Source organism: Vipera ursinii, assembly GCF_947247035.1.
Source record: "Vipera ursinii genome assembly, chromosome: 1".
Taxonomy (NCBI): domain Eukaryota; kingdom Metazoa; phylum Chordata; class Lepidosauria; order Squamata; family Viperidae; genus Vipera; species Vipera ursinii.
This window is the reverse complement of record NC_139512.1, coordinates 128,330,765-128,353,486: the sequence shown is the minus strand read 5'-3', so window position 1 is coordinate 128,353,486 and position 22,722 is coordinate 128,330,765. Positions and strand designations below refer to the sequence as shown.

Genomic DNA, 22,722 nt, shown 5'->3' with positions numbered 1-22,722 from the left:
CACCTAAAAGTACCAACCAGTTTTCAACAATTTTGTCATGGAATGTTGTTGCAGTTTAGAATTTAGAGATGGTTATAGTTGTTATTGGACACTTTTTGTTCCTGGAAGTTTATATCTTGACTCTTGGTATTTTATCCATCAAACATACTTCGATCTTGTCTGGTCTTTGGCATACAGCAGCATGGTTTAATTCCAGCAGGTGAGCACATTCACCACTTGCTTGCCACTTGCCGGCCGCTGGCACAGAACTATCCCCTCTACCTCCCCCCTCCCCCCCCTGCAGAACTGGAAAGGTTGGAGAACTCTGGTGTAGGAGTTAAGGCATCAGGCTAGAAACCTGGAGTCTCAGCTAAGGCATAAAGCCAACTGGGTGACTTTGGGCCAGTCACTTTCTCTCAGCCCTAGGAAGGAGGCAGTGGCAAACCAGTTCTGAAAAACTTTGTCAAGAAAACTGCAGAGACCAGGCAGTCGCTGAGAATCAGACATGATTGAAAGGAAGAAGAGGAAAGCATAATGTTGCTCAGCCTACTCAAGTGTGTTGTTATAGGGAAAAATAGGGAATGAAAGGGATTTTCTGAATGAAGGCAAGAAATAAATGTAAGGAAGGACACTGATAAATTCCATGCATCTTTCATGCCTATAAATAGGAATGCAAAAATGTTAAGAATATAAATAAGACAAGTTTAAATGTCTTAAAATAGAGCTTATATTTCAGCATAGATATTTAATATTATTTGTATTTACATGTAATTAAAATCATAACTGAAATAATAAGGTGTAATTAGAACATTTTAAATTGCTTTGCTTTGTAGTCCTATGGCCTGTATTTGGATATTCCTGTAGTGGTCTGACCTTTCCTCCCCAATTAATTTAACAGAGTGTAGTACCGTACTCAATAGGCTTTCTCTAGGCTATAATGTCATCAAAATTAGTTAAAGGGAAAGAATGGCACTGTTGATAAATTGATAAAGCCAAATTAATTTCTTCTTGCAGCCAGTTGATAGCTTTATTTCACTCTCAGAACAAATGCATTTGTAAACATGCTAATTTCATTTGTTCTTAGTGGTGGCATTGTTACCCTTTCAATTTTTCACTCCATTGTGTTCACAGAAGTAGATTTATTTCTTTAGCCTGCTTGCAATATAGTTAAGCCTTCCTATAAATAAGGTAAAATATGATACAGGTGCAGAAGCATGTTAAGATAATAACACTGGCTGATTATATTATACTGATTCTGGTGTTTAAGCTGTGGAATATTGAAGGATTCAAGTCTATATATAATCTATATGAAGTGCAGGAGTGGATGGAGAGGGCTTAGAATACAATGATGTTACTATGCTCACAATAACCAGATTTTCAGAATTGAGAGGAGCTGTGCAGGATCATGGGAAATAACTAGGTGCAATGGTGGATTAGGTGATGCTGAAACTATGAATAAAACTTCCTCTTTCTTGGGAATTAGGGACATTGTCTACTATGGACCATAGATGTCCATTGCTTTCAGTGGAAGCCCAGGTGTTTTCGATGAGGAATTTTGTCCCTTTCTGGCTGGCTCAGGTACAAGGGTACACATATTGATCCACAGAAATGATAACCTCAAGTTGGGAGTATTACAAATATGCTTTGCATGGATTACCTCTTGAGTTTGACCAGAAGCTGAAGGTGATACGGAACGCCATGGCAGGGTTGTTAAAAGTGTAACTCTTTAGCACACCTCTTCTAAATAAACTGTAGTAGCTGCCATTATCCTAAATGAACCAACTTTTGGCCCTTTAGAGCTAGAGTTGGATAGAATACCTGATTAGTTTTTTTTCCTTTAGGCATCACCTTGGTCATCAAGACTTGAGTTGGAATGCCCTCTTGATAGCACTGTGTTTGATTAGAAATTGTACTGTATAGCAATTAAAGAGAGAACATTCTTGGAAAGTTCACTGTTTGTGGTTGGCACCAAAGCTTTTGGGATTTTTGTCTTGGATTTGTGCTGCTATGCTGTTGTGTCTTCTGCTGTCCAGTTAGGTGCTAGTCCTAATCAAACTTTGCTGATCACAAAAGACAAGGCTGGGACTGGAATCATCCTACTAGAGTAGTTCTCTTTCTTCCTGAACGGTTCTAATTAGTGATGGTCAGGAGGCAAAAGACCTCTTGAATATGGGAGTGCCATGGGGTTCAGCATTCATTCTTCTTCAACGTCTACATAATATTGCTTGGGAAGATCACCCGCCAATACAGAATTATATGTAGTGAATAAAGGGGATGACCTTGAAGGACAGAATGAAGATCCATTAGCAAGATAGTGATTAGATGAATGAAACTTGAGCCAAAGCCAAGAAAGTAGTTTGTGTAAAAGGTCTCAGATACCCACCCATTCTCTCCTTTTAATGGAATTAAAGAGAGAGGAAGGGTAGTACATTCCTACTTGCAAGATTTTGTAACTTAATCTGTTCTTTCTGTGAGGGATCTAACATAGGCTATCTTCAGTATGCTGAGGCCATCCAGCTGTATATCCAAACTCCAGTCTGATTGGTAATACAGTCAAGATGCTGTTTCAGTATCTGGAACCTGTTATGTTTCGGATGGGGAAGAAAAAGCTTAGGGCTCTATTTTTGTGGAGTTCTTTGGTGTGTTAAAGCCACACTATACCTGAGATTTCCATTTTTAATATTGTATGGGGTTATTGTACTTTCTTGCGTCGAACTGATTTGTGATCTGGAGGTCCTTCCTGGCTCTCAGGCTCTGCTCATGAAGCTGTGGGAGAGAGCATTGACAAGGAGGGTCTTTTTCACAGCTTCATTTGCTGTGAAATGTATGACTTTTCCTGGAGTAGGAGACATTTCTCTCAGTCATCATGCCTTTCTTAGTCACTAATGTTTGGACTATTAGAAAATGTTTTACATGGGGCTGGCCTTGAAGACAACTTAAAGCTACAGCTGGTCTAAAATGTAGAAGGGAGTCACTTCACAATCTGTTGATTTGATACTAGTATTTTGAAAGTTGCTTTGGTTACTATTTGGCTTCCAGATGCAATTTGAGATGTTGGCCACTTCTTTTAAAGCCATTCATGGAAAAAGACCTGGATATTTGGGGGACTGCCTTCCTTAATTAGTTCTTCTTGTTGGATAGAAGGGCTCATTTCACTTCCATTTAGACATGGGTCTATGACAATTCATCATGGCCAATTTGCCACGGCCAACTTGCCACCACCAATTTGCTGAGGGACAACTCGCCGTGGCTAACTTGCCACAGGACAACTCGTTGCTGGACAAAAGTTACACTAATAAAGATGGTGGAATAGAATAATTAAAGAAAGGATGCAAAAGGAGGGACAGAAAGAAATGTGATCAAGAAAAAATTAAAATATTTTTTTATTTATTTTAAATAAATTAAATTGTTCTGCAGTGAATTGTCCCATGGCAAGTTGCCTATGGCTAATTGTACCGTGGCAAGTTGGCCATGCTGAGTTGGCTATAGTGAGTTGGCCACAGCGAGTTAGTGGTGGCAAGTTGTCCCATTCCCTCAGAGATTGCTATCTTCAGCAGTAAGATGAAAAAGGTGGGTCTTTTCAATTGATATCATCTTTGGAATAGTATTTCTATTGTGATCCAGATGACTCTTACTCTACTGGCTTTCAGGAACGCCATCAGAATTTGGCTTTTCAACAGAGCTTGGGGTTATGGGAGAATGTTATGGGCTGCTTCCTTTAATCTGGAGTTTTGTGGATATAGAGTTTATCTTTGGTGCTGTGCTTTATATTACAGTGTGATTTGGATTTTAGCCAACATACATAGAATAGCTTCAATAAGCCTCTCAAGTCAGTTTTGATTATAGCATCATATAAGCCCTGTAGATAAACAAATAAAAAGTAAGGGGGATTGGGGTGCCCTTGATTTGTATTTGGATGGCAGATCACCAGAGCTATAGATTAGACTGGGAAGTTAAAAAAAAGAATGCAAAAGCAAACCATATTATTGATGAGAAAACTATGTGTACATATCCATGAAGACAAAAAGAATTTAACTCAATATTAAGATGTAGATATATAAGACTATCTTGTGTATCCATTCATAAAAAGTTGGCAATGAATTTTATCAGTATAAATAAAGTCGGGTGGAGAGAAATGATTTGACAGTTACAAGAAATGTACATCTTAAACGGCTTCATTTGCTGTTTGAAAATAATGGTAAAAATTAGATTAATCATATTCCTGAAGACAATAAATGGATAAGTGTGTATGATTTAAATTATAGGGAATTGCCGCATGGCTATTTCATTAAACCTATCAACATGAGGTCTAATTTTAAGCATATTTCTTTAGAAGAAAATTTCATTAAATTGAATGTACCTTGGTGATAATATGCAGAATATTGCCTATTTAAGTGATTGAGACCCAAGTAGTTGGTTTTCTGTTTGATACTAATCAAACATTTGAGAATCAGTTTGGTGTAGAGGTTCATGCGCTAGCGTAAAAAACAGGACATTGTGAGTTCCAGGCTGCCTAGGCATGAGAGCCAATGGGGTAACTTTGGGTCTGTCCCTCTCTCTCAACCCAACCCACTTCATAAGACTGTTGTTGTAGGGAAAACAAAAGTCAGGAATATTAGGTATGTTCACCGTCTTGGGTTGACCAAAGTACGTTTTAAAAGGCAGGATAAAAATATAATAAGAAATACTGAACCAAATTTAAATGACCACAGACTCCTTTTCAAATTACATACTTTGTAGATATATACTGTATATTCATATTCTATACAGGTAGTCCTCAACTTACAATTGGTTGCTTAATGACCATTAAAAGTTCCAAGAGATCTACCTGTGGGTTACTTATGACCCAGATTCAAAATTCTGACAGTCCCCCCTACCCCGCCCCCACAGTCGCTTTGGGTGTTTGGCAGCTGGGCTACTTTTACAACTGTTTTCACCAAGGCACATCATGTGATCACATTTTACAATAGTTTTGCCAAAATCTGGCATTTCCTTCCAGTTTTTGGTCAAACTATACCCATAATGAACCATTGGTTTGTTTAATGACCACAGCATTGGCTTAATGAGCATCGCAAAAAAGGTCATAAAATCAGGTTGCTCATGTGGCAAGCCAAATTATGAATGTTACTTAAAGTCACTAAATTTATTATATGTTGTACATCTCTCTCAGTAGGCAAAAATGAAAAAGAGGGGAAAAGCTCAATTGAATAGAATTTGCAGGAGTGAGATACAAAAAGAGCTGTTACTATTATATGAGCCTTTCTGTAAATATGTTTCTTAACCATCTGACTGCACTTGCCTTTTACCTAACCATATTATCAGTAATTCTTTTGTAAATGCAGCTCTGTTACAGGTCTTTTTAAAAGTAATCCCATTGAAGTGGTTTCTAGGAAAGTGAGCAACGATAGTCTTAGGCAGTGCTTTTTTTGTAAAAGAAAAAGGTGCCGGAACTCACACATGTCATACAACCCCTTGCCTACCCTACAAGGTTCCATCCAAAAAAGGTGCCAGAACTCCGTTCTGAGCATTCTATGAGAAAAAAAGCCCTGGTCTTAGGCAGTCCTACAACAGGAAATACATTTCATTTGAGCTCAGTGGGATTTAACAAAGCAGACATATGCAAGATTTCGTTCGTTCTTTTTACAATTTACCGTAATGCATGGATTCCTTTTTTAATCTCACAGTTGATTCCCCAGTCTCCAAAATGTTATCTTGATAAATTATTATATGCTTGTAAGAAAAACAGCTGGATATCACTTACTCTAAAAATAGGTTGTTATTTTAGTAAGCAGATTCTTTCTTTGGAAAATGATTTTAAAACCTCTCAGTTAAACCCTATATTTAACCAGCATGGTTTGCTGGAAGAAGACTACTCCTGGCATGAAATGAATTCTTCTAATTTGCTAAATTATTCAAAATAATTGACAGTACATTTAACCTCTTAACAACTTTGAGACCACTTTTCTACAAAAATCCTGCTGTGCTAAATTCTTTATTTTTCCATATTCTGCACAATTCCCAACAATTAATTGAAAATTATTAATAGCTTTCTCTTGTATATTTAGGAAGCTTTATGTCTCTCTCCCCCTCCCCCATTTCTGAATCAGAATTAATTTTCCAAAGAAAGAATAAAGCAATGGAAAGATGAAAACAGAGAGATCAAAATGATGTGTCTCTTCCTACTCTCTTGGTTTAACATTGTTCACAGATAATACTAATAATGAAGGTGGAAAAAGAGTTTCACTAGAGTAGCATGCTGAATATTCATTAAAGTCAAACACTGGGTTGAATTAAATTATTGCTTTATATTGAGGGGCATACTATGTGGATGAGAAAAGAAAGAAATTGATTGACTAGGCTAATATATTATTAAGACATAGGTTGCCATAAATATATCACAGTTGGCTAAGCTTCCACCACAAAGTTAGTCATGGTTTATGAACTACAGCGGCTCAGTTCACACAACATGAACCTAAATGCCAAATGAACCATTTTCCAACTTTGTATAGCATTGTATGAAAATGCTAAATGAACAGAATCCAGTCACTGAAAGTAAAGGTTGTTGAATATTTCCTGTCTCATAGGCCACATCAGAACTTAAGAGCACAGAAAACATCCAGGAAAAATCATTTGAACTTCATTTGAGGAAGACTGCTAGCAAAGTCAATATGGGAGCTGATTGATTGATTACATGCCATCAAATAGCTGTCAGCTCTTAGTAATCATATGCATAGATTTTCTCCATGAGGATCTGTCCCTAACCTAGGTCTTCATCTCTTCCAACAGCATCCCCATCACCACTATAATTTAGTTCATCCCAATTGCTGCTGGTCATCCTCTTCTCTTTCCTTCTACCTTTCCCAGCATTTGAGAGAACTAGGTCTTTGCATAATGTGTCCAAAGTGAGATAATTTGTGCTTCCTCTAGCCTCATTTTTTCACTGTCCTCCTTGATGATACTTGTCTTGTTATCATTATTTAGCTTCTAGGGAAATCAGAGTATAATTAACAGGTGTAGTCAAGGAATAATCTTAACACAGGGATTGTCCAGCATCATCTACCCTGTGGGCAAGACTCTAGGAGAGAAAGGTTTGGGTACAGAAGTAACTCTTGCTCCAAATATATTTATTCTATGCATATTTCTTATTGTATGATGGTACAGATGACATTTTGTTGATATTGTAGACTGATCATCAGGATACAATTCCATGAATTAGTCCAATAAAAGAAAGTGTATATAACTCAGGGGTGAGCTGTTGGGTTCTTGGTGCTTGCTGAGCTTGGCTGTTTTCTTTTAGACATTTCATTACCAAGCTAGATAACATCATAAGTTATGGTAATGAAATATCACTAAGAAAATAACTAAGAACTCATGGAATGAATAATACATCAGATAATCAAGTAAGAAAAGAAACAAGTATTGAGCATTGCAGAGATGAAGACTTTGCTAGGGACCAGAAATCCATTGTAATCAGGGTATCTGCAAGATGCCTCAAGCAGAACTTCTGAAGAGGAATATTTCACAATTAGGACCACAAAATGTATGTGCATACAAATAAAAAAAACAATACAGCATTTTGTTTTTTAAAGCTGCTGTTTTGTATAAAATTACGTACAAGACAGCCAATAGCAATCAAATGCAAAATAATATTCAAGTATCAGACAAAACTACTTCTGAGGTCAAGGGTTTGGCTGAATAAAAACACTTTCACATGTTGGTAGACATCAGGTTGGACCAGGGAGAGTTCCTGAGCCTGAGGAAAGCTGTCAAGATCTTCTAAATTTTCACTAGAGATGCTTTAAAAGTTGAAAGGAAGAAAGAAGCTTTTCTAAGAGGCAGAGGCAGGCTTGTACAAGAGATACATTTCTTCAGAAGTATCTGCTTAATTGTAGATTAATAGTACCCAGATTGCTTAACAACTACTTAGGAATTTGTGTTTTTTATATTACGTAAAAGAGGTCTATAGTGGCTAGTCTTGGATGCAGGGAAGATGAGAATGTGTGACTCACCTGATTTTGCTAATCTGTGACTTCCCACAACCTATGCAACCCAATTAGTCATGTCTACTGAGACTTCTGGGACAGTAATTCAACTGTATATGGAGCTCCATAGGTTCATTAATCCTAATGTTTCATGCATCGAGGTGAGATTTCATGATGAAAGAAAACCATTTTCTTCATATCCTACATGTTAAACAATTTGTATATTGCATTGACATCACTAGTAAAGATTTCCTGCATGCAAAATAACCTGTGACAATTTTCCATTGACTTTGAAGGTGATTAGGTAGGTATCTCAAACATGTTCCTGCCTTATCAAAGCCCAGGGGGAATCCTTGAGTCTCCTTTGCTGAAAATTAAAAGCCATCTTAGGTAGGACACAGATGAAAACTATCACAAAACTCTTCAAATAAAGTACCGCAGTTTCAAAAAAAAACCACAACCCTGGAAAGTCCCAAGTGTTCTATGATTGCTGGAGAACATGAGAAAAAGCAAATGCGTTTATGATTTGCAAGAAACTATGCAGAAGGACAGAGGGAAAATGAATAAAGCCGTGCCTGCTGTTTCTGTCCTTCTGCCAAGTTTCTTCTCTCATTCCCCTGTTAGGCACAGGAAGCTGAAGAAGAAATGTAGCCTTTGCTTTTTCAAAAACTTTGGTAAGGGTAGATAGAAACAGCTAGGAGAAGCCCCTGCTGTTTCTGTTTTTATCTAAATGACTGTATTTAAGCAGTTTTCTCATCAGGAGCCAGAGACATTTACCCTATGCAAACTGGTAAGTGACATAGTTGATGCTTGCAAATATTTTTCCCTTGTAGGCTGGTCCTTTCACTAAAAGTCAAGAGGAGGACCAGCAGAAAGAATGATGTTGCTTTTCCCCTTAAAGTTTTAAAACTCAAAAAGAGAGGTAAGGGTATTTGTGAATATTAAACAGGCCACCTATGAGGTGTCCCAGTTTACGTTTACGTTTACGTTTTATTTAATTTGTATACCGCCCTTCTCCCTAGGGACTCAGGGCGGTTCACAGGGCATATAAATAACAATACAATACAATACAAAAGTTAAAACAAAGATTAAATCAGTGCCCAATTAAAACAATAATACTATTCTAAAACAACAATTTAAAACCCAACTCCCCCGTCAGGCCAGACCAGCCAATTCAAATAAATGGGTCTTCAGGCCACGACGGAAAGTTCGGAGGTCTGATGCCATCCGGAGCTCCACCGGCAGTTGGTTCCACAAAGCCGGGGCACCCACAGAGAAGGCTCTCCCCCTGGGGGCCGCCAGTCGGCATTCCCTGACCGGAGGCACCCTGAGGAGGCCCTCTCTGTGGGAACGCACAGGGCGGAGGGGAGTTGACGCCGGCAGCAGGTGGTCCCCGAGGTAACCCGGACCCATGCCATGTAGGGACTTAAAGATCATAACCAAGACCTTGAACCTCACCCGGAAGACAACTGGTAACCAATGCAGCTCGCGGAGCAAAGGTGTAACAGTTAAGAGACTTGCAGTCCAACAATTTGAATTTGCCCCTATAGGGATGCTGCTTTTTTTAAAAAAAAAAATCAGTTGATCAGAAGCAAATCTACATACAAAACTAGTTTGATTTTTCAAAAAATAGATGGGTTTCTCTGTGCAATGAAATAGTCTTGTAAATGCGATCAGCCACATTTTTGGAAACCAATAAATGTCAAATACAATTGTTTCTTGAAGACTTAAGCAAAATTGCAGAAATTATTAAAAAGCCTCCCTGTTTGTAGAGATGAAGTATGTGCTTAGGATTTGGGTGACTTGAGTCAAATTGATATACTGCCCAGATGTGACAGAGGTCAAAGCAAGACAAATCCTTCAGGGAGTGCAGAGACAATCACTCTGTCAATCATTATCCAAGCCAGTGTTTCTTAAAATGTGGCCCTAAATACCTGGGAGTCCCCCAAGACTCTCTCAGGTCCACAAGATCAAAGCTGTTTGCCAGTCTGTGTTGAAACACAATATTAAAATGCCATCAAATCATCTTGAGAAGCAGTAGCTGTGTCGATTTTAATTTTTAATATAGTAAATATCGATACAAACAAAAGCTCTTTCTGGGGTCCTCAATAATTTTTAAAACTGAGAAAGGGTCATGAGGGGAAAAAAAGGAGACATTTATCTAACCCAAAGCACTTCTATTGCCTTTCCCCCGCCAACATCACTCAACAGATTTTGGATTCCCTGCAGCATTCATGTGGCTTAGCTTAAATGTCTGCATGAGGAAGTCCTAAATTCAAGCCAGCTCATACAAAACTTAACTAGAGCTATTTTTGTGGCAAGTCCTGGCTTTGTAACACTTGGCATTTCTTTGAGTTTCTACACAATACGTGTATCCCCCTAAGATCCATAAAAGAATGAGGGAAGAAGGAGGTGGGGTCCTACCTTCAAGTCACAATGAATTATTTTACAGTAGTGAGGCTTTCCAATCATAGCTCTTCGGGGAAGGAAGCTAAAAATGATAGATCATAGGACTAGCCTGGAGCTCAATGTCCTTTGTTAGTCTTCATACCCAGGAGCAAGAATATTAAAGGAGTGTTATGAAAGGCTGCAGAATTGTGAAGGTGTAAGCCTTGAAAATACTGAGGGTTCATGTCCTCTTGCCATAGTTGGTTCCACATCCATCATCTCCCCCTCTCCCCATCCTATCTGATTTTGTGCCGTTGGTGCCAATTATGTGGAAAACAAAACCACCTTTGCTATTTTTCATTCATCATAACTTCCTAGCTCCAGCCCCAAACCACATTTTGCAAGATGCTTGCCTAGAGAAATGGCTATGATATATGTAGATCCCACATTGCCCCCACCCAATCTATGTAAGGAAGGAAGGAAAAACAACAACTGTTTTTCCAAATCTTGGGAAAATGTCTCAGAAATAAGCATAACTTTTTCAACAAACTCCAAAATATCAACCCGACTTTATTCAGTACTCTAAAATGCAGTTTACGTAGCAAAAACTTCACTGAATTAGTTTTTTAAATGTTATCAACAGCTCTCTTTAATTTTTGTGCATGAAGCTATTGGTATTAAATAGCTTTATATCATGCTGTTATTTTGTACAGCTTCAGGCAGCATTTGTAATGCTCCTGTTTTCCCCATAGCAATAACCTTGCAAGGTGGGTTGGCTGAGAGAGAAAATCATCCAGCCCAAACTACCCAGCTGGCTTTTATGCTTGTGAGAACTAGAACTCACAATCTTCCTGTTTTTAGTCCAGTACCTTAATCATTGCATCAAATTGGCACTCTTGTCTATTTCCTGTCCATTTTCTGTGACAGTAAATGAAAGATTCAGATTCAGGCCCCTAGCTGATTTGGCAGCTTCCAGTCAGGTCAAGCTAAATCAGCTTGTTTTCTGAAATGTCAAACTGAGTTCCAAATTGAACGCTATCATCTGGGTACACCTGTTTTGCATAGATGGGTGCATGGCTATTAGAATGGGGAGCATTGTTTATCAAATCCTCAATCCTGTTCACCGCCCTGAGTCCCCTGGGAGAAGGGCGGTATATAAATTAAATTAATAAATAAATAATAAATAAATAAACACTGATCAGGGATCAGGAGAAAGCAGGAGGATTCAGTTTTCTTAACTGGGAAACTTCAGAGTTGAAAACAGGGTCTGCAATGTTGTCACAGCAAGCCAAATGCCGTGATGTTATAATAATTGCTGGAGATTTCTCTTCTGCCATCCCAGAGAAGACTTTAAAAAAGGCCTTATGGTGGCCACGGCATCACAATCAAACTACCATGCAAAGAAAGGAGGCAAGATTTTGTTTTCGATGTTGTGGATTCCCATCGTGAAACTGTGGACACCTCTATAAGCACTGTTGCATCACTTAGTGAAGATGTTGCTGGTCTTAATTGGAGCTGATAAGCCAGGACTATCTGTACTTTGTTCCTTGGCCATCTTTGTTTCCTGGAAGTTATACTTAGGCAACAAATCTGTGCACAGCGTATGTATATGCTGTGCTGTCTTTGAACTGAGTGGGGGTGCCTGCCTGCTTCTCAGTGTAGTGATTCTGTGTTAGGATTTTGGTTCCGTGCAGAGAGCCAAGGTGGAGGAACTTGAATGTTATCCCAATCAAATCAGTTCAAGTAGCTGCTTTCATTCAGCATTTCTCTTATCTTTTGAAAAAGAAGCAGATGGCAAACTTCACAACTCATCACTTCCACCACTTTTGATGCAGAAAAAAGAGGGGAGGGAGAAGTGATAGGGCTGAATGAATGATAAAAAGAAACAAACCAAACCAAACTAACCAAACAGACAAAAACCTGTTCGGCCAATGACTCAGCTATGCTCAGCTTTCTTGTTTTCTGCCTGCCTTTTAGTTTATCTGTCTCTTAAAACACCACCTGATATTCCTCTGGCTAATCCTAATGCTACTTCATTTAATTTTTTTCCACCCCATCTTTCTTTCTTCTCTGTTTCCATTTCCACTTCTTATTGAAGATGGAGATAGAATGGCTAAGAGTAACTCCAAAATAACTATCTTGGCAATTGGCCTATTTACTGATTGTGCAAACAAGATGTCTTTTCTACAGGTGAGATATAATCCTTTCCCACTTCTAGACAGATTATTTTGTAAGGTACAGAGATTTCCTCTCTACTGTCTTAGCAGTTGTCAATGGGTGTGGAAAAGCTCAGTCATTATTTTTCTTCATATGAACCAGCAAACATAGCCCTCTGTTTTGAAAATATAGATACCACACCAAGAAAAAGTTATGTCTATGTTTTTCCATTCCATGGATGGAGAACAATAGTGCTCTCCTCCTTGACTACTCATCCCTGTTCCACCGTGGACACCCTAGCTGCTTCTATTGTGGAACTTACCATTATTTTGTCATTAAATAATACAGTGGCCTAGACTTCCGGTTTGCTGATGTTGCCGCCATGGACGTCTGGATGGCAAGCTCTGTCTTCCGAGTCCAATTTTGCTGCACTGGGGGACCCTGGAAAGGGTCAAAAGTCAACCTGTATGGGTGACCAGCAAGGAGGGGATCCCCATTGGATTGCGGGAGGGTGGTAGCCCTCCCACTTGATCCAGGGCTGCCCTCCAAACTGGCGGACAAAAGACTGGCCATAGCAGTATGGCTCATCACTAGTCTGCAGACGGCCGAAGTCACACTTACCACCAGACAATTTTAAAGCAGCGCGGATGAGATTGGGTGAGATCTACCTCTCTTAAATCCTAACTATTTTTTTTACCTGCATAAGCTGCTTAAAGTTCTTTCCCCCCTGTGGAGAGGGAAGGGAGATTTTATCCCTCCCCCTACAAACAGCGGTGACTGACTATTCAGGGGAGTTGTGGACTAAAAGATTTTCTATGCTTATTGAAGATTGGGGTTTTTACTTATAAGAAAGAAGCAAAACTGAAAAGATTATAAAAACTTTCGATTTAAAAGAAAATTTTAAATGGTAGGGGCGACATCTTGTGGCTAAACCTGATACTACAATTTGTTATTGCTTAAAAGACACTAGGCCAGCAGCCCAGACAATAGATAAAGACTTATGTAACCTTGAGACATCAGCTGTGAGAAGCCCAACTGTGTTCCTTATTCAGTGACAAAATCTTTTTTTTTTTTTGCATTCTCTGATTGTAAAGTTTTTAACCTAATACACAACTAAGAGAATATGGATGAAGATCAGGAACAGATTCTCTCTATGTTGAAAGCAATTCATCAAACTATTCTTACAGCTACTGATGAAATAAGAGGTTACAGAAAAGAACAAGATATCAGCTCAGATATACGAACTCAAACTTTGATTACAACTAAAAAATCAACTACACAGAATATAACAGAAAAGGTGGAACAATTAAAGATTATGACAGAAGATTCAACTGATCAACAAATACAGTCAGTGGAAAACCCAGAAAAGGGACTGACAATATACAAAAAGGAAAAGACTTTCTACATAAATCAGAAGGAACCTGAGAATCAAGAAGAAGAACAGATTGAAGAAAAGATAAACAGTTCAGGACAACTACGTTGAGATGGAAAAATAGACGATTTGTTAGTCCTCTCAAAAAAATGGTGAACAGATGCTTTTTTCTAGGTCAAAAAATCTATATAACAACATAGGGAGATTTGTTTGATGATTCAAGAGCATGAATATGGAAGACGATTTGGCAAAGAAAGAAAGCCAGAATAAGACTGAAGAAAATTGGGGTTTTGACTCATGAGAATTAAAATACAATATACTCAAATAGATAAGACGTGTACTCTTAATACTAGATATTGTTATGAGATGAAATAGAAAACTGGTCATTTATAACTAATATATAGTATAAATATTAATAGTTAAATTTGAACATTGATTTGCTTATGAAGACAGTCACGCCTCCAACCAATCGGAAGACAACCACACATCCACCCAATCAGAAGACAGCCACGCCTCCACTCAATCAGAAGACAACCACGCCTCCACCCAGTCGGAGGACACCCCCACCCAATCAGAAAGCAGCCACGCCTCCACCCAGTCGGAACACAGCCCCACTGGCAGTTGGAAGGAAAGGAACAGACAGACCACGCATTGCTCCTGAAAGCAGCAGGAGGAACACTCCGGCCTGATGATGACGGATGGGATTTCGTCGAAACGTCGCCACAACTTTCTGAAGATGAAAGGAACGCGGGAAGAAACCCGAGACTCTAGACCTACACACACACACACACACACACACACACACACACATATATATATATATATATATATATATATATGCTAAAAATCTTAACAATGAATGTAATAAATAATGTTTTTATTTAGCGGTAATAATTATTAGTTTAAATATGAGATAGTAAATATTAAGAGAAAAAGACAGGAAGTATTAAATGTTGAAATAGGAATTTTGGTTGCTAAATTTAAGATATCTGGAATTTACCAGAAAATAAGAATATTATATTGCATTACTAATTAGTTGATGTAAGATTGTGAGAATTCAGATAGATATGTATTCTGAACATTAGATCTTGTGGTGAATTGTGATAAAGGGAATTGGGGTTATTTAAAACTTGGAAATTATAAATATCAAACGTTAAATATAAATATTAATGGGAAACTAAAAATTGGTAAAAAACAACCAGGACATTGATGGTCTAAAAAGATTGAATGTTAAAAAAACTAGGATATGTATAAACTAAAAATTATTGATAAATGTAAGAAAGTTATTTTTTACTTATACTTTGAAACTTGTATTGAAGAATTGTATTAATTTAAATATGAGACAGTAAATACTAAGGGGAAAAGAAAGGAAACATTTAATGTAATAGTTTGAGATCTGTACTAAAGATATTTGTATGTTATTGAATTATTGACCAACTCAGCCGTCACGTTGCTTTTGAAATATTTAAATGTAAAACTAGAAAACCAATAAAATTTTATAATAATAATATTATAATAATAATAATAAAAATAAAAATGCATGTAACTCAGAAATGCAAATAATTAAGAGCGAAGGGACAATAAGCTGCCTAATATTTGGAGAAGAACAGATCAATTAATTTCCTCATATACTGTGATATAGATTTTATCACAAGCATTTTGGCAAATATTTCAAGCTAAAATTATTTAGCATTCATATAGGCAAGGTAAAAAGTTTGCAGGTGGCAAAGCTTTTTTTCCCTTTTGAACATCTATCAATGTTGTAATTTTTTCTATCTTCCCAGACTGTTTCTTGAAAGACATATGCAACCATGCATATTTAAATTCATTTTAATAACTGGGGATGGTTCATGTTAGCTAATGTCCATTCTGACTTCAGATTGTGACACTGGCTCCTTCATAAAGGAAAGTAGTTGGCTCAGTGAGGCAACTGACTCAGTATCTGTATCATTTGTTTTACAAATTTGGCTTAGATAGGTTTAAATTTTTACCAATATGGGCACAGAATAATACAAAGAAGCAAGATCTCTGGTAATTGATTCATCAGATCCTATACTCTGCAGGGCAAATATAGGAAGGCACCTGGACACAAGGAAGAGTATTCCAGCTGCCAGCCTGGTAAAGTTGTGAAAACCTTCCTGGACAAACAAAGCAGTAGCTCAGAAAGGTGAAAGCTCCTGGTCTGACGAATGTGCATGAAATGCTTTGCTTATGCTTACAGCTCTCTGAAAAGGATGAGTGATGTACTATAGTTAAATGACCTACCCTTGAAAATGCTTCCCTGATCATGCTGACAAGGTGAAATTAGCTTGTGCTTATAGCACTGTGTTGGGTTGCCGGGCTAAGCGATCTAAAGGGATGAGGGTGGAAAGAGAAGCTAAAATCCCAGATGGGGTGAGATCCCATTCAATTGGTGAGGTGTTGCAATGAGTTCAGATCTGGGCAATCAGAAGAATTGTGTTTTTTTTTTTGCAGAGGCTGACATCAACAGGTAGATTACAATTGTTCCTGAATACTATGTCATAAATGAAGCATTTTGCTTATTATTTCTTTATTTACACTATACAGTTTGTCCTTGTTTAGCTTCTGTCTCATTTAGTGACCATTTATTCTTATGACAGTGATGACAAAATAACTTCACAACCAATCCTTGCATTTATGACTCTCCAGGTCTATAAAGCAAAGGAAAACTGAAATAAGATCATAAGTACAATCATGTTTTCACTTAGCAAACTTTTCACTTAACAACTGAGTTGCTGGTCTCAATTGTGATTGTTAAACGAGGACTATATAATTTGTCCCATTCCTAATAAACATTTTGGCAAATAAAGTTTTAAAAAGGATTAAGGGCCTATATAAACAATGGAAATCAATAGGTAAAAAACAAGGATGCCAAAGGTGCCATTTGTTTAATCTAAAAGTCAACTCACCAGTGGAGTAGTGTTGTTTTGGCCTTACAATGCTTGCCTGGACAGAATCCTACGAATCTCAAAATAATAGAAAATTAATATTTAGCATTTTAATTATTAATTTGGGAGAAAAAAGGATACTCAAAGCTGTAAAAGGAAAGAGAATAATTCGATATAACAGGCTTACTTGTCCCAATTCAGAGTGATATAATATCCCAAACTTTAGTGGTTATTGGTTCTCCAGCTCTACTCAAAGCTAACTAGGGTGTGTTCCAGCCTGAAACTCAGAAGACTATTTTTTTTGTTGAAAAGTTTTCAATACATTTTATCTTTAACAATCCCTCCCCCCCACCCCCTACCCAACCCTTCCTAGCCCTCCCTAACCCTCCCCCCTCCCCTTCCCCCCTCCCCATCCCCGACTTCCCAGAGCTAAATACAAGGTATAAAAGTAAAAACAATCATAAACAACCATATGCTAACAACAATAAGCTATTAAGTCTATCGCACTCTAGCTCGTATAAAATGACTACAAGCAATACTAATATCACATCAAAACTTATACAAATGCTAAATGAAACTTTTTGGTCCCATATTTGTTCTGGATGTAATCAATCCACTTTTTCCACTCCGTAATATAACGTTGTTGCGAATGGTCTTTCAAATAAGCCAATATCTTTGCCATTTCCGCCAGGTCAGAAACTTTTAAAGTCCATTCTTCTATAGTCGGCAGTTCCTCCTTCTTCCAATATTGACCTACTAAAAGTCTTGCTGCCGTAATTAAGTTCAACATCAACTTAGTGTCCACAACAGTAGTATCCGTAATTATGCCCAATAAAAACAATTGCGGACAAAACTTTATCCTTTACTTAAATATCTTCTGCATATTCCACCAGATTTTAATCCAAAAAGCTTTAAACTTTTTACAGGTCCACCATACATGAAAGTACGTTGCGTCTTCGCCACCACATCTCCAACATTTAGGTTGATAGTTCGGATACATACTTGCAAGCTTTTTAGGATCTAGATGCCACCTATAAAACATTTTATAAAAGTTCTTTCTTAAATTTTGAGCTTGCGTAAATTTTACGTTCCTCACCCAGATCTTTTCCCAAGTATCCATCGTGATAACTTCTTGAATATTCTGAGCCCACTTTATCATACAATCTCAGTTCTGTTTCTGAGTCAATTTCTATCAATGCAAGATATATCCGTTTGATATGTGCTGGACCCTGATTTCTAATTTGCTTTACCAGATTTTCATCAGTCATTGAAAAACCAATTTTCTGATCTTCTTTCCACCTGGCCCATAATTGACCATATTGAAACCAGGTTTGAACAATCTTCTCTTCTCGTAGAAAATTATACGGCTTCAAACACCATACGTTCCTCTCCAAACTTAGGATTTCCTTATATGTAGTCACATCATGTTTGAACCCAACATTTATGTTTTCTATTGCGTGTTTCGGTATTGCCCATAAAGGTATCTTGTAGTTTAACTTATGTCTATACTTTTTCCAAACTCTCAACAAAGCATATCTGAAAATATGCACCTTAAACACATTATCTACCTTCTTATCATACAATAAATATGCATGCCAGCCAAATAAGTTGTGGCCTTTAAGATTTAATAATCTCCCTTGTGTTAAATTAATCCAGTCACTTATCGCTGACAATGCAGCAGCTTCATAATATAATTTAAAATTGGGCATTTTAAGACTACCTCTTTCACGCGTATCCTGCATAATCTTAAATTTAACTTGTGGCCTTTTCCCTGCCCATACAAATTTATTGATACCCTTTTGCCATTCCTCCAAATTTGAGTCCTTTTTAAGAATAGGTATCATTTGAAATAAGAATAAAAATTTTGGCAAAACATTCATTTTCACTGCTGCAGTTCTTCCCAGTAAAGACAATTGTAATTTTTTCCAGCTCTCCAATTCTTTTTGAATTTTTCCCCATAACTTTTCATAATTATTTTTATATAACTTTGCATTTGAGGGTGACAAATACACCCCCAAATATTTAACCCTTTTAACAATCTCAAATCCAGTTAACCCTTCTAAAAGGGCCTTTTGCAATACTGTCATATTTTTAGCCAATATTTTAGTTTTTTGTATATTAACCTTGAATTCAGAAACCTTCCCATATTGCATTATTATCTCCATCAGGTCCACAACAGAATTTTCTGGCTGAGTCACCGTAACAACCAGATCGTCTGCAAACGCCCTCAATCTATAATCCTGATCTCTTATTTGAATTCCCTTAATTTTTTCCGAATTCCGTATTTTAATCAATAATATCTCCAATGTTAAAACAAATAATAAAGGTGATAACGGACACCCTTGTCTTGTGCCCTTTTCAATATTACATACTTCAGTCAAACTATTATTTACTATTATTCGGGCTGTTTGTTTTTGATATAATGCCCTAATTGGTTGTAAGAATTTATCCCCAAAATTCATTTTATCTAATACTTTCATCAAAAATTGCCAATCCAGTTGATCAAAGGCTTTTTAGGCATCTAGAAAGATCAGCGCCGCAGGGATCTGGTTGTTCCTTTCCAAAAATTCCAACAAGTCTACTATATGCCTCACATTATTTTTCATTTGTCTGCCACTAATAAACCCAGTTTGATCACCATGAATTATCTGTTGCAATACCCTCATCAATCTGTTAGCTAATACCTTAGCAAATATCTTGTAGTCCGTATTCAAAAGTGATATTGGTCTATAATTTCTTACTTGAGTGAGAAGACTATTGATCTTCACTTCCTGAAGGGGTAGTATGGTAGGAAAAAGCACTGTGGTTTGTTGTATCTCCTACAACAAACATCATTTGTACTGGGTGTTGCACTTTTGATTGCATTGGGGTTGCATCAGAGAATAAAACTGGTGTCATTCTGATTGGAATATCTATTCCTGCTTGATGATCATCAGTATTCCTACTGGATTCTCTTTTCAGCCATTAGTGTTGGGAGCAACAAGCAGAGGTTTGTTTGTTTGTTTTTGTACCACTAAGAAAGACTATTTCTACTCATTGACATCTCTTTCTAAGGCAAAAGATCCATGTTATTTTATGGTCCCTAGTGCGCCTTTCCAGAGACCTAGAATTTCAGTCCAGATGTATTACACATGACGAACCTTTGTAGAAAAGTCTACCAAAGCAAAATGAGCAAAAGGACAGCTGAGCAGCGATTAAGCACAGTTTAACTAGGAATTATTGCATTTCACTGGGAGACAGTGCTAGAACAGCTGCTGGATCATGGAAGGCTACCTCTGTGCTTTATTACCATGAAATGAATGGGTGTCAAGAAGCAGGACAGAATTCTAATAAGTAAAATAGAACTTAGAATCTAATACTGTATGTCAGAAACAAAATGCCAGACATTGTCATTTTTAATCCATAAAAATGTCCTGGAAACTTGTTCTCTTTTATTATCATAAAATATTTAAACACACACGCACACTCATCTTTTCTTTAATCTCAAGTCAAGGTCACCACAATAGTATGTCCAATAAGAACTAGTTAATCCATTCACAAAGGCAAATTTCCCCTTTGCAAGGCTGAAACAACATTTGGCAGAGAATACACCTCTTGTGAAACTCTCACTCCTTTAGACATGGAGCAGAGGTTGATGCTAAGAGTTAAGTCTCACTCCTGCCTTTTCAGCCTTAGGTATATCATGCCATCCAAATTGCTGCTTGTGAAACATCACAAAAATGATACTTGATATGGAAAGCCACAAATTAAAACATAAAGAAATCCTTGTGGGTTGTTATTATTATTGGTTTGTTATTCAAACTGAAGGCAGGGAACATAACCAATTCTCTTGCTTTCTATTTTCCCCACAACCACCACCCTATGAAGTGGCTTGGGCTGAAAGAGGTTGACTCAGCCTTCCATCCTTCCGAGGTAGGTAAAATGAGGACCCAGATTGTTGGGGGCAATAAGCTGACTTTGTAATAATGCCGCTTGGGGTGTGTGTGAAAGCCCTAACAAGCAGGCATATACATAGAATGAAGGCTACTGCTAAGCTTGTAAGCCGCCCTGAGTCTTCGGAGAAGGGCGGGATATAAATGGAATTTAAAAAAGAAAAAAAGAAAAAAGAGAGCAACTGGACCAAAGACACCCAGCTGCATTTCATGTCTAAGAAAGGCCTAGAACTGGGAGTCTTCTGATTTCTTGGCCAGTTCCTTACACCAAACTGGCTGTCAGTTGCTGACAGCCTTGGTGGAGCAGTGGGCTAATGCCTCCTTAAGTAACACCAGCTGCCTGCAATTAGTGCAGGTTCGCATCCCACCAGGCTCAAGGTTGACTCAGCATTCCATCCTTCCGAGGTAGGTAAAATGAGGACCCAGATTGTTGGGGGCAATTAAGCTGACTTTGTAATAATGCCGCTTGGGGGTGTGTGTGAAAGCCCTAACAAGCAGGCATATACATAGAATGAAGGCTACTGCTAAGCTTGTAAGCCGCCCTGAGTCTTCGGAGAAGGGCGGGATATAAATGGAATTAAAATAAAAAAATAAAAAATAAATAAAAAATGTACAATTGTTAGAAGAGTACCAATAAAGGAGAGTATTTGTAGGTCAGGGTTGAAATGTGGGATCCTTGGTGCTCTCTGAACTTGGTTGTTTTCTTGCAGATGTTTCATTACCCAACTTGGGCAACATCATCAGTGCTAGAGTTTGTAGATTTGTTACAGTACACAAATATTTCTGCTGGATGAGATTGAAGCCCATCGTGATCTAGCACTTGGTTTCATAATGTGGTCAACCAGATTCTTTGAGGTACTTGTAAGCAAGGGACAGAGACAGAGCCCCCTGCCACCCATACGCCTTCAAGTGATATGTGGAGGCATATTGCTCCCTGGGCATGGAGTCTTCATGACTAATAACCCTTGATAGCAATGCTTCCCATGAATGCATTCAGTCTCTTTTTAAAGCCATCCATTGGACTCACCATTGCAACATAGTGTGACAATACAGGTTAATCGTCTGCTCTTTTAAGAATGCAGATCTCTGCTTCTGATGATTTCCTCTTCCTTGCTCTGGTAAAAACAGTAGTTCCAACTTTTAAAAAAAAAAAAAACTTTCAAATAATAGAGAGGGTTTATGAAATTCTAAAGCAGGAGCACTGAATTCTAATTTGAATGGACTGGTACAGAACCTCGAATGATTTCATGAATACTTAAGATGTATTTATTTGCCCCAGTAAACTATGCCAGACTTTCCAAACCAAGTTGCATCGATTACCATAATTCCCAGACGGTATGGCTGGAAATTAGAGAAGATAATGTCTAACAAATCTGAAGGAAATCAGCTTAAAGGAAGCTACTTTATACAATACTGTGCGTAACAAAATTTTGATAACATAATAGATGGCATAGCACCAGTATTTTATAAGACTTTATAGTTATCTTTCCTTTCTCATTCTCTTGCCAGCTTTGTTTTTATGTTGAAGATGGTTTTATTTTATTTAAAGTTATTGTTCTGTGGCTGTACTTCTTTCTATAGTTTTAAATTGCTTCTCTAAGTTGCTAGGGGAATATTGCTTATTAGGAGTAAACATATAAATAATCCATATAAATAAATAGGTTCCTGTTTGAATTGCCATTTAATGAAGTATGAAAAAAGTTGGTTTCGTTTGCATAACATAAAAATGTTTTTAAACCATTAACAGTGTTCTGATTATTTTAAACTGTTCAAAGGTTCCCTAAAGTTTGTTACCTATGATTGCTATGGATTTTAAAAAATCTGAGATCCGCTCAATTTTTTTAAACTGAAAAGTGGAGTAGTAGTATCTTCAGTGAATTAGTTTTTAATTTTTCCAATTGTAACCTTTAATGATCATTATTTATAAAAATAATTTTTTTCAGTGAATCTTTTACAGGCTTTAGTATTGTGACAGCAGGAGGCAAGAGGAGACTATATTCCTT

The 22,722-nt window shown here is 37.5% G+C and overlaps 1 protein-coding gene across 3 annotated transcripts in view; it reads left to right on the top strand.

The window, feature by feature from the left end:
* The window catches only part of HSPBAP1 (HSPB1 associated protein 1), an 82,158-nt gene that overhangs the window by 2,868 nt on the left and 56,568 nt on the right, over positions 1 to 22,722 (top strand). The window contains exon 1 of one of the 3 annotated variants that reach the window (XM_083349872.1): positions 20,323 to 21,574. The exons of the other annotated variants lie outside the window; for them this stretch is intronic. The gene's annotated coding sequence lies outside the window, so the exon portion shown is untranslated. Of the gene's footprint in view, positions 1 to 20,322; positions 21,575 to 22,722 lie in introns of those variants that run through there. 3 annotated transcript variants of the gene reach the window in all.